Source organism: Paralichthys olivaceus, chromosome 18 (genome assembly GCF_024713975.1).
Source record: "Paralichthys olivaceus isolate ysfri-2021 chromosome 18, ASM2471397v2, whole genome shotgun sequence".
In the NCBI taxonomy this organism is placed as follows: Eukaryota; Metazoa; Chordata; class Actinopteri; order Pleuronectiformes; family Paralichthyidae; genus Paralichthys; species Paralichthys olivaceus.
Window position 1 is genome coordinate 19,379,089 of NC_091110.1, and position 15,941 is coordinate 19,395,029.

A 15,941-nucleotide genomic window follows, 5' to 3' on the forward strand; every position below is an offset into this window, starting at 1 on the left:
CTTAAAGAGAACAAACTGGGTCAGTGTGTTCCTGCCTCGCCTGTGGGAGGAGGGTGAGGGGGGGGGGGGGTGACCCCGGAGAGATGGATGATGGGTCAGGTGCCGTCCGACTGGAGGGGTCACGGGGTCATAAGGATTCACACTCTGATTTTCTGCTGTCACTGTCACGGCTGACGTCTCTGATCATTCCTGTTCCTCCTCCTCCGCTAAATCCATCTTTCCATTTCATTCCCTTTATTCATACTTCTCTTCTTCCATCCAGGCGTTTGTTCTATTTCTTCAGTTTTTTTTTTTTTTATTGTACTTAAGTCCATTTAGTTTTTTTTCCTTCCATTACTCTACGTCTGGCGAGAGTGGAGCGGAGGAGATAAGCGGCCGCGGTCGCCCTGCGGCCACAGGAACTGAATGTAACTTGAAGGTTTTAGAGAATAAGAAATATTTCCTGCTGATATGTTGATTACTTTAAAAACCTAAAAGCAAAACATAAAATCTTAATAATCTTAATAAGCGATGTTTGTTTATTGTTGAAGCAGCAGCGATGATTGTCTGACGTCATGTTGGGGAACAGTCACCAACTCACTTCCTGAATTGGATCCTAGAGGAACTAACTATAGGATCAGTTATTTGTTTATCTGCGTTCAGGTCGCCTCTGTTCAGGTCCAATATTTACGACCCTTGACCTCCTGAGAACTAAAGAAAGCATTTCTTTCCTCCACATCTTTTCCTCCTCCCCCATTTCTCTCCTTCCATCAGTGACAGACCTCCTCCTCCCCTTCCCCCGCCCGGACTCCCAACATAATACCTGTATTTAGACAAAAACACAGCGTTTGAACACCTGGCGTAATATGAGGGGTAACCTATAGCTGCAGGTCTGGGAGACGCGTCACATCGCCGATACGCTCCGTGTGATTTCAGCTCGACCACCTGGCTGCGGAATAATGACATATCTGCTCCCACACGCTGCTCAGGAGCCGAAGATCAGAGCGGCTTCATCACAGCGGGGCAGACCCCACCTGACATCGCACAGAGAGGAGGGCGGAAACAGACGGACAGCAGGAGAAAGGACGGGGACGGAGGAGGGAGGAGAGACGAGCCATCTGAGCGCCTACGTATAAAAAAAAACCTGAGAGATTGATGTCACTGTCACCGCTTCCCTCAACAAATATTTAAAGAGTTAATGTCCGAATCAGACGTGATAACAATCAGATTTAGAAATAATAACACTCAATAAAAATACTAGATCAATTTATCTTTAATTATATATTTTTAAAATATTGGCAATCCTAATAATTATAAGATCCTTACGATGAAGAAATGTATTTGAGGTTTGATGTTTTACGTTATTCATGGAAACATATTTAGAACTTAAATTTAGAAAATAAACATCTTTCCTGCATCGACTGAGCTGGTTTCAAATAACTATCGGAATTTAACTGCTCAACCAGAAACCTCTCGAGAGATTATTCCCCCACTGACGGCGTCGCTGCCTTGCTCCGCCTCCTGAGGCAGGGCAGGATTCGAACGGGTCACCCTGGCAGATTTGGGGCAGCGGAGTTTTCACTTCTTTGTCAGCTCTGTTCTCATTCAGCGTTTGCCAGCACAGACTCTGCCCGCTGCTTTCACATGGCACTGCCCTGCAAGCGTGGGAAAAAAAAAATGGGGGAAACTCTACCACTTTACCCTCGTCTGCTGCCATGGCAACCAACCAACGGTCAGGACGTTAAGACGGTGGTACACAGGGAAAGTTTGAGACCCGCTCTTTTTTTTATTTATTTGTTAACCCTTTTCTCTCTTCGCTCTGCTGCTTCTCCATCACACGCCCCCTCCCCCCCCCCCCAACCTCCAGAACCACACCACCAACGGTTCCCTACCTTCGGATACGACACGTCGCACTGAACCAGTGACAGGTGGGCCGCACCTTTGTCACCATGGTAACAGTAATAATGAAGTGACGGTCGCCGGTTGGTCACGGTTCGGTTAAGTTTCGATAAGATTCAGGAAGAGATGGTAGTTTGGGTAAAAATAAGTACGCAAGTCCAGTCTACCATAATTATAGGGTACTACTGTGTGTGTGTGTGTGTGTGTGTGTGTGTGTGTGTGTAGCAGGGGAGCAGATGATTGGTTGGCAACAGCTGGAGAGAAAAAAGAGAGCACAGCTGCAGGGAGAGAAGGGGATGAGATAAGGAAAGGAGAGGACTAGACTAAAGGAGGAAAGGAGAAAACAGAAGAAGAGGAGTGGAGGAGAGGAGAGAAGAGGAGATGAGTGGAGGAGAGGAGAGGAGATGAGTGGAGGAGAGGAGAGGAAAAGAGAGGAGGGGAGATTTTTGGTGGTCAAAGGTCAAAGTGTCTTCAAGAAAACTTGACGAAATTAAACTTGTATTCGTCTTTTATGGTTAAAATGATGAAGTGCTGAAATTCAAAAATCCAAAGTCAAAGGTCAAGTTCACTTTACAACATTTATCGAACCGGAGACTTCAAACAAAGATGATGGTGATTTTGAGTTTCATTAATGTTTTTGTATGGAACAGTTACCGTTCATTAAACCAGCAGAGACAGACGATGTTGTGCTTCACAGGAATTAAAGCACCTTCTCACATTTACACACAATCACTGTCTCTTGTCTCGTGTCTTTATTCCTGCTTCTCATTCACTGACTTCTCAAAGGGAAGCAGAGAGGACGAGGACGAGGAGGAGGAGGAGGAGGAGGAGGAGAGACATCCTGTTCCTGTATTCTCCTCTTTTCTAAACTCACTTCTGCACCTCGTTTTGTTTCTGATAATGACTGAGGATGGTGGAGACGCTGCCAGGACGAACTGAGGCGTTTATACTGAGAGAAAAGGGGAAGTTGCTCAGATCTGCTGACTGACTGAAGAGAGGAGGAGGAGGAGGAGGAGGAGGAGGAGGAGGAGGAGGAGGAGGAGGATTCAAACCTCGCTCAGCATCGTGACCCAAGATTTCAGACTTCCGCATCCTAATGTTCCAATGATCGGTAACACTCGGGGAAGAAATCAATGAGAAGTGGTTTAAAGTAGAAATGTGAACCACAAAGTGTGTGTAGAATATCACCAGAGCTGAACACAACTTGTTGTTTTATACAAATCCATATTATAAATCTAATATATATATATAATGTCTCCTCAGATTATAATCTACCAGCAATCGTCTGTAAAGGAATTTTACACAAATAACCAGTTGTTTTGAAATGGATAATTAAAACCATGTAGATATGAAGACATTGCACAGAGAGAAGGTGGAGAGCCACGGAGGATGACCTATACTGCAGCCAGCCACCAGGGGGCCATCAAGACACTTTGGCTTCACTTTTGGGAGCGGCCATGTCCTCCATCATTTACAGTCTATAGTGATTGTGACTTTAAGTTTTTAAAATATGACTCAAACACCTTTTTACAGAATAACTAGAGCGGAGGAGGCTGCACGTGTTCATCAGTCTTTGTCTCAGTGCAAACAAATCAACTGTAGAAAAATGAATCTGGTTCATATTCTCCTGCACCGACCGATGAGATGAGCTGAACCGAGCTGTCCGGAAGTGACTGCAACCTCGACCAGGAAGAACACCTGTGTGTGTGTGTGTGTGTGTGTGTGTGTGTGTGGGGGGGGGGGTGTGTTTATCTGTGTGTGTGAATGTGCGTGTGTGTGTGTGTGTGTGTGCATGAGCTCATGTTAGGGCTGATTTTGCTTCATGATCCCTCATCCCACAGCCGAAAGCATCGGAAGCCATCATCCAACACACACACACACACACACACACACACACACAGACAGACACACACACACACGAGCACACACACACACACAAAACAAGCAGCAAGCTAGCGCTTAAAGCAAAACTGGGCTTCCATGGCCATCCATTACCACTGACAAGCTAAATGTACCATGGTACACCATATGGTACAGAGAGAGAGAGACACAGAGAGAGAGAGAGAGAGAGAGACACAGAGGGAGAGAGAGAGGGAGAGAGAGACACAGAGGGAGAGAGAGAGAGAGAGAGAGAGAGAGAGGGAGGCCAAAGTGAACTGGAACGATTGGCAGAGTGAGAGTGATGAGGGGGAGCAACAAGAAAGGACGAGAGACAAATAAAGAAGGAAGGAGGGAGGAAGGTTTGTGTGAAGCTGTTTCTGTATCAGTGATGAAACATTGAACGTTGCATGAAATGAAGAATGTATTTGAATCTGTTTCTCACCTTTAACATCTCACGACGTTAAAGAAAGTGAAGATAAATCCTGGATCCGTCTCTTGATCTGGATCTGCACCAAAATGTAACCTGACCTTTCCTGACCCACATCCGTCCACCACGTTTGGTGAAATCACTCCTGTAGTTTTTGTGTAATGCTGCTAACTAACTAACTAACTAACTAACTAACTAACTAACTAACTAACTAACTAAATAACTAAATAACTAACCGAGGCAACAATAACGAGGTGATAACAAATAACAGATCTCAGATTGGAAGACAATTATGAGTCTTGTCACTGATATTCTGTGAGTTTACTGTATTTATATTTATATATATATATATATATATATATATATATATATATATATATATATATATAGATATATATAAATATACTGTGCTGTATTCACGAAAAAGAAAAGAACAAAAGAAAGAACAAGGCCGAGAGTTTAAAAGACTGAAAATCAGACAAAATGTCTGCACCAAAAACAAAATCAGCATAAATGTGACGACTGCGGCAAAAACCTAAATGTGATTTTAGTTTCACTTATTTATTTATCTTTTAATTGCTTGTCTGTAAACACACACACACACACACACACAGTGCTGGTGAGGCTGTTACCTAAAATCTTTCCACAGGAAACATCTGTTCAGACAAAACAGACACGTTCAGTTTAGACAAAACCACAAAGAGGGCACCGCTACACACACACACACACACACACACACACACACACACACACACACACACACACACACACACACACACACAGTACATATTATACAGTAGCTACAGTGAATAATCGCTGCATTTATCAAAGATATTCTTATTCAACACATATTTGTATGTACTTTATTAATTTTCATATCTAATTTATATGAGTTTTAGAATAAAAAGTTTAAGTTTAAAGACAAGCAGAGTTAAATTCAGCTGCTCGTTCTTATTTACGTTTCCTTAAAACCTAATGTCACAAAGCAGAGCGACCCAGCAGCGCCCCCCCTGGTGGAGGGGAGTCCAAAGGAGACATGAAGGGAACAAGGTAACAAGAAGGTTAGAAGGGAAATTTGGAGGAGTAAAGGAGGGATGAAGAGAAGGGTGAGGAGACAAATGAATGAAGGGCTGAATGAGGAAGGGAAGAAATCAACAGAAGAGGAAAAAGGAAAAAGAGAGCAAGAGAAATAAATTAAGGAATAAACAGAGAACAGAAGGAGGAATGAAGCAATAAAAAAGAGAGGAAAAGAAGCAAGAGCAAGCAAAAGGAAAAAAAGAAGAATATGGAGAGAGGAATAAAGGAGGAGGAGGGAAAGCAAGTGATGTAAAGATGGAAGAGAGAAAGACATGGAGGCATGCTAATGTTTAGCCCCACCCGGCTTTTACTACTCAACGAATGAGGGAGAAAAAATTCAGCATCCCCAACAAATGACCAGTCAAAGAAAACAGACAAAATCAACACAACCAGTAAAACACACACACACACACACACACACACACACACACACACACACACACACACACCATGTTTTCACTTTTCAAAATCCAAATGTTGAGTTCGACTGAACAAACGACTGGTTTGTTTCAACATTTTCACTTTTTTTATTCCTCTTTTTGGATTCCACTCTTTCCAGGCTACACACACACACACACACACACACACACACACACACACACACACACACACAGCCAGCTTCACAACAAAGACAGAGACTGTGCCATGCTGCTGCAGAGGGGGCAGTGCCACGTTGGCAAAGCCCAGGGGGCAACTACTATCTCGTGCCAACACTTCACACACACACACACACACACACACACACACACACACACACACACACACACACACACATCAGTATTCCAGCATCGTCGCAGAGTCGACTCCTCCGTCTGCTTTGTGCAGCCTCATGTTCGATGCTGCATGTTTTTTTTTCCTACAAACACTTAAAATGTTCCGATTTAACATCGTTCATTTTGTTTTCCTCGTGGTTTTCTGGTCTAGAATTCGTAGACGGACACTAACACAGCAGCGAGCGTCCTCTGACGTCTACTTCCTGTTTGCTTCACCGGTTGGTCGGACTCTTACCGGTCGAACAAGTTGGATTTTTTCTTTTTTAAGATCTCGGACTTTTGTGCAGCACCCTGAGACAACAGTTGGTTGTGATACCGTGCTATATAAATTTGATTGATTGATTACTGGTGCATCCATATCTGCTTTGAGGCGCTGCACTTAGCTAACTCGTTAGCTTCATCACCAGCTATGGATCCTGGGATACGTTAGCACGAGAATAATCCCCCCGTCGGATCTCTCGTTGCTCAGGAATGAAAAGTGAGAGAGGGTCCAGTCGCACTGTTGTGATGTCACTGACACAAGAAACGACGACAACAAGCGCCGACGTCACATCGTTGTTTTGTTGTAACAGAAGTTTGAGATGAAGCTGCTGCCGAGAGAAGAGTCAAATATCAGAATCAGTTGTGTTCAGGTGCCAAACCACAGATACTGATCAGTGTCACACACACACACGTACACACGTACACACACACACGTACACACACACACACACACACACACACACACACACACGTACACACACACACACACACACTTTGACTGTCTTTTACATAACAACAGAAAACTTGCTGATTTATTAGAAAGATAAAGTTTAAAATGGAAACAATGCTGGAGACTGATTTCTGAGAATCGAAGCTGTTGTGGTTGCGTAACCTTTAAAGAATCGGTGACAGTGGGTTTGTTGTCGTTCAGTTTTTCTCCGCCTTCTCTCTCTCTCTTTCCATCCCTCCGTCTTTCTCCATCCTGAACAATTTCCTCGAATCCTTTCTTTCTTTACCTTTCCTCCACATCTCTCCTGTAACTTGCTGCATCAGTACTTTACTCCTCTCTTCTCTTCGTTTATCAGTCTCTCTCTCACTGCCTTTCTTCTTTTCATCTCTCTCGCCATCTGCCTTCCTCCATCTCCATTTTCCTCTCTCTCTCTCTCTCTCTCCCCTCGTCTCACTCTCTCTCTATGACTCTCGCCCCTCCCGCTCGTCTCCCTAAAAACTTGGCAGTGATCCCCGTCATGTTTTTTTTTTTTTTTCCTCCACTCCTCGTTTGGGGGATTGCGAATGAATGCGATCCAATCTAGACCTCGGCTAAGAGACATGAATTTTCATTAATTACAACCTTGTCAGCAAAAGCATTATGGGAGCTGAATATGAAAATGCTAATGAGGGGAGCTCATTTGCATATTTTTCTTTGTTGGAATGTCATTAATTATTACGTTTTATGATGATGAATGCAGCTGTCGATGGCTGGCGCTCCATGCCTAATTAGCTATCAGAAAATCCTCCGATCAAAAAAATGGACAGGGATCCCAAACTTTACTTTTCAATTTAAACAACACACACCTCTTTAATATTCTCACTCTGTCCCTGTGGTTCACTCTAGTCTTTAAGTTACTCTTTCTGACATCACTCCCTTTCTCCATACTTTAATTTCTTTCAGGGTTTTTTTTCCTCTGCCTTCACTTTTTACTGTCTCTTCCTCTGAAACTTCAAAATCATCTCAAAACTTACTTTCACCGAACGGCTTTAACTTTATGTTTCTTTTATCGTTTCCTTCTTCATGATTTGATTTTAAATGACATTTAATCTGCGTCTCATCTCTGATGTTTTGTATTCTCGGTTTGATTTGTCCTCTTGTAGCAGCTGGTTTGAAAGGTGCTACATAATTGAAGTCATTATTAAAAGTTAAATTATTTTAGTTTCTTCCTGACTCTTGCTGCTGACTGAGTGAGTGAATCTCTCTGAAGACGGTGTTTCGCAGTGAACCAACTGTCGTGTTTCAACTTCAGCTCCTTCTGTTTTCACTCCACATTTGTCTGGTCTGAGTCGTTCACTACGACAAAGTCCTTTTGTTACTTTAGGCGACTTTGACCGCAGCTCTTGAACATTCTTATTTAGCTCCTTCAGCTAATCTAATCAGAAACGTCTCTTCGGCTCTGTAGCGATGGATTCCTCTGGACCACCGTTACGACTGCTCACAAGCTGAGGCCTTCCAACATGGCTGCCGTGTTACATCACCTGAATGTTCTTCACCGTCCTCGTCTCTCCTCACTTCTCCCTTTCATCTCTCTATCGTCAAAAAGAGGAGTAACAATGAAGACTTAACAAAATCCCCCTTCCAAAAAAAAAAAAGCCACTAACAAATACCCCCCTCACTTGGCTTAATGAATGCCAGACTTAATTAGAGCACCATGATGTCAGAGGCATTAATTATCAGTTGGCTTCATTTCAGAAAACACACACTGTCTCTCTTTCTGTCGCTCTCCCTGCCTGTCTCTCCCTTTTCTCTTCTTTTGGGTGTCTGGAGATTTCTGTCCCTCAGGTTAAACTCAGACTTCACTGGAGGACGACAGGTCTGTATTTCTGTCATTAGCTCATGACACGAGTGTCAGGTACATGTTAGTGTCTTCCTGACTTACTGCCCCCCCCCCCCACCTTAACGGGAGGAGAGGCCCAGGACAGGGGGCGGTGACGCAGATTCAGCGGCGCTCTGCAGACATGGAGCCAAGATTCAGAGGATCTCTCTCAGTTTTCCTGCTCTGAACAAGTCGACACTCTATCTTCCTCCACGTTTTGGTTTTCATGTTTTCAGTGATATCGACGTTAGGATCACTTACTTCTTATTTGGTTCATCTTTTCACTTTCCTTTTACATTTCCCACCATGACATTAAATATACGTTTAATACTCCGACGTACGCTTCATGTTACACTTTCTGCGTTTGCTATTTAAAAAAGCAGCTTCCAACATCTTCAGTTGATGTAAACACGGAACAGCAGCTGCAGCATCTGTAGAGAACTTTAGCATCCACTGCGTCACAGTCTTTTTTATCACGGCTGAGTTTATACACACCTCGCTGCTGATCGGGGAACAGCTCTGACCCAACAAATGAGAGGAAATGTACGTCGACAGCGTTCATAGATAACATGACGTCCAACCCGGAGACTGTGACAAAAGGTTTTGAGATTGAACGCGCTCCTACAGATACTTCTGTTCTGTCACTTCACTGTCACACCAAACTCACACAAGGAAGAAAAAGCACCAGACTGTTGCAGAATACCCACAAAACCTTGGACAAAAACACGAGTGAGAGTAAACCACTGGTAGCTGATGGCAGGATTATGATTTGATTATTGCTTCAGTAATTACACAACAATGGGCATTAATCTGCTGTTATGAAACCTCCTGGGAGGACTGTCTATAACACCATTAGTGAGATCGGACTCTGCAGCTGAACCTGAAGGCGTCGAGGTCGGAGCTCTGCGGGTCGGTCTGCTGCTTCCACAACAAACGCAGGAAAACCCTGAAATATCCCTGTGTGCTTCGAGGCTGAGTCGAGAACCATTAAAAACTGTTCCAGAGCGAGACGCCATTTACAAACACACACACGGTTCTAGGTTCTATAGAAACAGGTGATTTATTCTTTAAGGTTTGTGGTGTGAATGAAGCCTCTGTCGCTCTCTCTCTCTTTTTCTGATGATAAAATACAGTTCATCTTTGGCCTCTGGGAGCCACAGTTAGAACTGAAGCTCTCTCTATCTCTCTCTCTCTCTCACAATAAACATACTGTTTCATGCTGCACATCTCTCTCTCTCTCTCTCTCTCTCTCTCTCTCACCTCTTACACACAAACAAGCACTCTCTGTCTCTACCACACAAATACACACACACACACACACACACACAGTAGTGTGGCTGGCCAGATGGGACTCTTCCACATGACCAAGCCGATCAATCAACACTGAAGGGCCCAGGTGCTACTACGCACCATTTCACAGTCTGTCACACACTCACACACACACACACACACACACACACACAGTTGAGTTGTACACACACATAGCAGCAGAGATAGAAAGATAAAGGACACGCACACACATGGAGAAGTGAAAACACACACACACACACACACACTGTAACATGCATGACCCGAGCCTGGTCTCTAGAGACCTCATCTGGATGGATGACAAAAGATGGAGAAGACGGATAGATAGATAGATGGATAGATGGATGGATAGATAGATAGATAGATAGATAGATAGATAGATAGATAGATAGATAGATAGATAGATAGATAGATAGATAGATAGATAGATAGATAGATAGATAGATAGATGGATGGATGGATGGATGGATGGATGGATAGATAGATAGATGGATGGATAGATAGATAGATGACTCCTATTGATCTCCACTGTGAATATCAGTTTTATTATTTCCGTGCTGAATTGATTGATTTATCAAACAGATGATTGGCAGAAAAAACCTTTTCTATGATTTTCCATTTTCTTTTTCATCATCTTTGTGTCACTGACGGCCGCTCAGACAAATCAAGCAGCAGAAATATATTCATATGTTTGATTTTGGGACGAATAAAACACAATCGTCAACCATAGCGATGATAAAGATCCTTCTTTGTTCACACAGGGATGAAGAGCAGACGACAGGATGGAGGATGTTGCTCTTGAGTTGTTCTTCTGATAATCTCGTCTGCATGTCTTAGATCGTCTTTAGCAGATTTTGACATTAGAACCAGTATTTTCCATGCAGGTAAACAAAGGCCCCCCCCGCCTGGAGGTAATAATCATTTTATAAAATAGGGACATGGACTCCGGGTCCTGAAAGTGAAGCCAATGAGGAAGTGACTACAACCTGTATTCTCTCAATTGACCAGCAGAGGGCGACTCTACACAGAAGATAAAGTTCTGTACGAATTCGGGGAGTGGATACGGTGTGACTGACAGCTAGCATTGTCCATTAAGCCCCCCCCCCCCCAACCAATGGCTTTAAACCAGCTGCCTCTAGAAGTGAAAAGCATCAGTATCTGTTCCTCAGCTTCACTTTTTCCTTTATTACCCTTTTCAAGAGGAGACAATTACCTCTGACGGTTCTTCACGGAAACTAAAAGCGTTCTCCACATATCCGCTGTCAGGAACCCTGAAGAGCTCCCTGATGAACCGCTCCTCTCTGAGTGTACGTTTCCAACACACGCCCTCTCGCCTTGACGACACCTATTATTACTACGCCACATCTAATTACACAGATAATTTACAAGTGATACACAGCCCCTTCAAAACAATAATATCCTAAATACTCCACATTGTGCGTCTTTGTTAATGCACTGAAATCAACGCATGACATCGTCTCACAATACTGAGAATGAGTCGCTGGCTGTTCAGTTTCAATCAGTGGAGACGACAGAAACTAAATCACTGACGAACCGAAGAAAATCATCTTCTTGGTTTAAGGTATTTTATTTATTTTTCTTTCTATTCACCTTCGTCTGAATATATCCACCTTTGAAAATACTCGGTAACCTAACGATGAAGCTTTAATTTACAAACCTTATCACATTTTGAGGATCAGAGTAAATGTGTTGCTGACCATCATCATGTAACTGAATATATTTAACCACTGCCATCACATCCAATGCCAAAGACCATATTTAACGTCATTAATTGTATTAAAACCTTTTATTATCAATCACTTAAGTGTGAATTTATCAAACCATCATGTTAAACATTGTCTGTTATCAGCTGAAATGTCTTTATCCTTTAAATGTGACTGTATTTTACATTTGAACTCGTTTGAACAGGAGAGAAAGAAGCTAGAGACACCTTGTTGGATTCTGGGAAATTACTTTGGCTATTTTATCAATATTTATATGAGCATAATGAAATTAATTGTTGGCTACAACTTCACGTCCCCTCTCTTTTTCTTTTCGTCCTCTCCTTTCTCTCTTCTTCATTTAAACATTCTGAGCACAAAGATCCACACCCAGCAGGGAGAGACAGGGGGACGACCTTGGCACCACACCCAGCTGAGGTGAGGGGCTCCTGGGGTAGAGAGGGAGACAGGGCGGGGGCTAGTCTCCACGGAGGAGAAGTGGTGAAGAGCGTGAGATGGAGGAAAAGAGGACGGGAAAAAGGAGAAATGAGGTAAAAGAGGGGGAGAGAGGAGGAAGTGATGAAGGAGAATGAGGAGAGAATATGATGTGATATATCAACATTCGAACACTAGAGAGAGAGACAGAGAAGAAAAGATGGAAAGAGGGAGGGAAAGAGAGAGAGAGAGACAGATATGTATTTCTATATAAAGTGTCCAGATGTGACCTCCTCAGAGGGGGTCCGGCCTCGTGGCTCAACACTCATTAATAAGGTCACACAGAGGTGAGACAGACGGCTGACTCACTGCATTTCAACAAAAACAACAGGACCAGGAGGAGGAGGAGGAGGAGGAGGAGGAGGAGGAGCAGATCCTCAGGTTCACACCAGTTTTATATAAACTCTGCTTTTACTCAATCAAACGTTCTGACATGAACCAACTGCACCAAACAGATTTCACTCAGGTCTCATGTCGTTGTTTTAATTACCTCTCTGTCTAATTTCACTCGTTGTCATCAACACCTACTTCTTTGTATTTGTTCTTATTTGTTCTTATTTGTCCATGTTTTCATTTGTCGCAGAGTTTTGTCCTTGACAAGATAATTATTTATGCTGAGGTATTTTGTCCAGCGCCATGTTGGTGTTTTCAAACCAGAAGTAAGCATATTCGGACGAGCGGGGGGGGGTGGAGCCTGACCTAGAGATCAAGGACACCTCCTCCGATTGGACGGCACTAGCTGTCAATCACGAAGTGTCCAAACCAATGAACATCTGTGCTGAAGAAGAAAATGTTTGCTGACGTTACAAAGTGAGAAGTCGAGTCATTTTCTCATGGACTTCTATAGAAACAACCAATGGAGTCGCCCTCTGCTGGTCAGTTGAGAGAATGCAGGCAACAGGCACCTCTGCACTGGCTTCACTTTCCGGCCGTGAAGTCCACATACACGGTCATGTACGCTATATGCTGCAAGCTAGTATCTGCTGCAGGGGGGAGCAAACTGGCAACAAGCTGTGTTAGCCTTAGCTAAGCTAACAGGGGCATTCTGCTACTTCGCTAACTTGCTAACAGCTTAAGGTTTCTGAGCGGAACTCTTACATTCATCACAACTTCACATCGAGGCGACCATAAGACTGCACGCACACGACTGTGACGTCCAAACTGTGACAAACACATTTCCCGTTACAACTCTAATTATAAACCAAAACCTACGCGAGTGACGCACCAATGTTGCTGAGGGGAACAGATCGTCTTCTCTTCGTCACGTAGAACAAACTGTGGAAGTTGTTGGAATGAAGCTGAGAGTGAAGCCGTATCAGATTGTTTATTTATAACAGAAGAGAATTTGCTTACAGCTCCAAACCACCGGGCCTCATTTACTATGTAGGTGACAGTTAGAGTGGGGGGGCACCGGGGTGCTGCACCTGCAGGTTTCACCGTAGAACCGCACATACATGACAGATAGAATCACACAGTGTGATTGAACGGCAATGTTTGCACACACTCACACAAAAAACAAACACACACACACAAACGTATCATCATACATACACAACACATCACATACACACATTCAAAAAAGAAAAAGTTGACATATACATGCAACACATATTCACCCATAAAAAAATGAGACTAAATGATGCACACTCACACAAGAACACACACACACACACACACACTCACACACACACCCAGATAACCACATTTAAGGGACTAACAGTGAACATACACTCATTTACACAACAGATGCAACACACACAACCACACACACACACACACGGAAGAGCAGGTATCAAGAAGATGGTCACTCACATAAAAACACACACACACACACACACAGATATACATGTATCATCACACACTCAGACACAGTAAACTCCCAACATGCACAGAGACACACACACTCCGCTGCAAACCCACAAACACATTCATCTATCAAATGTGTGCACTTATATAAACCTATATGTGAGTACAAGTGCCCATTTACACACATTTACACATGAAGCACACACACATGAATTCTGGGTCACTGTGGGTTTTTCAGTGTGTGTGTGTGTGTGTGTGTGTGTGTGTGTGTGTGGCAGCAGATTAATCTAGTGGGGTCGCTGAGATGACACTAATCCCTCCGCTGATTATCTAGAGCATAACATCACTCTAATCCGAGGTAGGGGGGGTGGGGGGTTAAGGAAGACAGACAAGGTTAGAGAGAGAGCGAGAGAGTGAGAGAGAGAGAGAGAGAGGCTGCGTTCACACTCTACACGTTCAGGCTGATTTCATCAAACTCTACGATTTTTGTTTTCTTCCCTCACATCCGAGTTCACTTCAGGTGAGAACTGGATGTCCGAGCCCGAGAGTAATCTGAGCCATCGGCAGTAATTCACCACAAAATGCAAGGGATTATGGGTAGACAAATGAAAGCTCCTTGGGCTGTAGTGTCACAGATCAGAATAAAAGTCCAGGATGATCCCGTTCCCGTTGATTGGCTGACCAATCACAGTTAAGCAATAAAGAATGTGGATGTCTTCTTCACCCGACCAGCTCCACAATTCATGTTGCTGCACAAGTTAGTTTGGTTCATGTCCCATCTGCTAACACGGAGGAGGCTGGGTTTGAGAACTATACTGCAGGAATCCACCAGGGAGCGATCAAGATGATAACGTCACATTTTCAATTAGAACTTGTGCACAAAGAAAGAAAGAGAGAAAACGTGCATCAGATGTAAAAGAGAATCTGAGATATTACTCAGTTCAACCAACAGTCACAGGTACAAGTGTGTGTGTGTGTGTGTGTGTGTGTCTGTGTGTGTGTGTGTGTGTGTGTGTGTGTGTTCCACATCCCTGGCTGTCTCTGTCTCTTAGCGTTATCATTATAAAAGTAAATTGCGGCTCCCATGTGCCAGATGAAGAATACAGTATTTCCATCTCTGACTGTGCGTCGTCTCTTCCCTCTCTGCCTCTGCAGCGACACGCAATAATCACAACTCTGTCACAACACATCACGCACACAATGCATCATCCCGACCCACAACTCTGAGGAATCTGACATTTCTTTTGTTTTACCTTTGTACTTTGTTCTGGGTGTGGATTCACAACTACCTAGATAATTTCCAGAATTAGTTCATTGACAGTAACTAAATCCACAGAGTGACGTTGTCAGCAGGACCACGAGAAAACTACAAAACACATTTTCATGAAACTTGGTAACAGGATGGGACACAGGCCAAGAAAGAACTCCTTCGAGTTCGGTGCAGATCCGGCAAATTGTTTTATACATTTTCACTCTCCAGAAAATAATTCAAGGATATTTCAGGAAGTGATGTTTATGAGTGTGTGTCATTTGGTGCAGATTGAATCTGAGAGACTGTCGGGCCTTGAATTCATCCACCTGAGACAACTTAGTGTTTCTGCTCCATCCGACACCTGGACTACAACAGACTGAGAGCAGAGGCGTTACACCTCACGGCAGTGAGGGGGCGCTCTTTTCAGGGGAGAGCAGCAACCCCATAAAATGTCTGAGCACATGTCTGGTGATTGACCGTTATGAAAGAGAGAGAGCAGGTAGAGTCAGAGCGCTGAGAGCTGACGTCCTCCATATTTGATGCATCCAGTCAAAGGTAATTAAGCTCTGTGTGTGTGTGTGTGTGTGTGTGTGTGTGTGTGTGTGTGTGATTATATGTCTGTGTAACTACGTGCATGAGTGTGAGTGTGTGTGTGTGTGAGAGGAGAAGATTATCTGTGTCAGTAGCCATTTGCTCACAACTGGCGCCACATCGGAGAGAGCCAGAGGCAGAGAGCATCATGGGTAAATGAGC

General features: G+C 43.6%; 1 protein-coding gene across 15 annotated transcripts in view; it reads right to left on the bottom strand.

Annotated features, from left to right (window-relative positions):
* LOC109641048 (transcription factor 4) overlaps positions 1–15,941 on the bottom strand; it is a 144,110-nt gene that overhangs the window by 89,928 nt on the left and 38,241 nt on the right. The gene's annotated exons all lie outside the window — the stretch shown is intronic.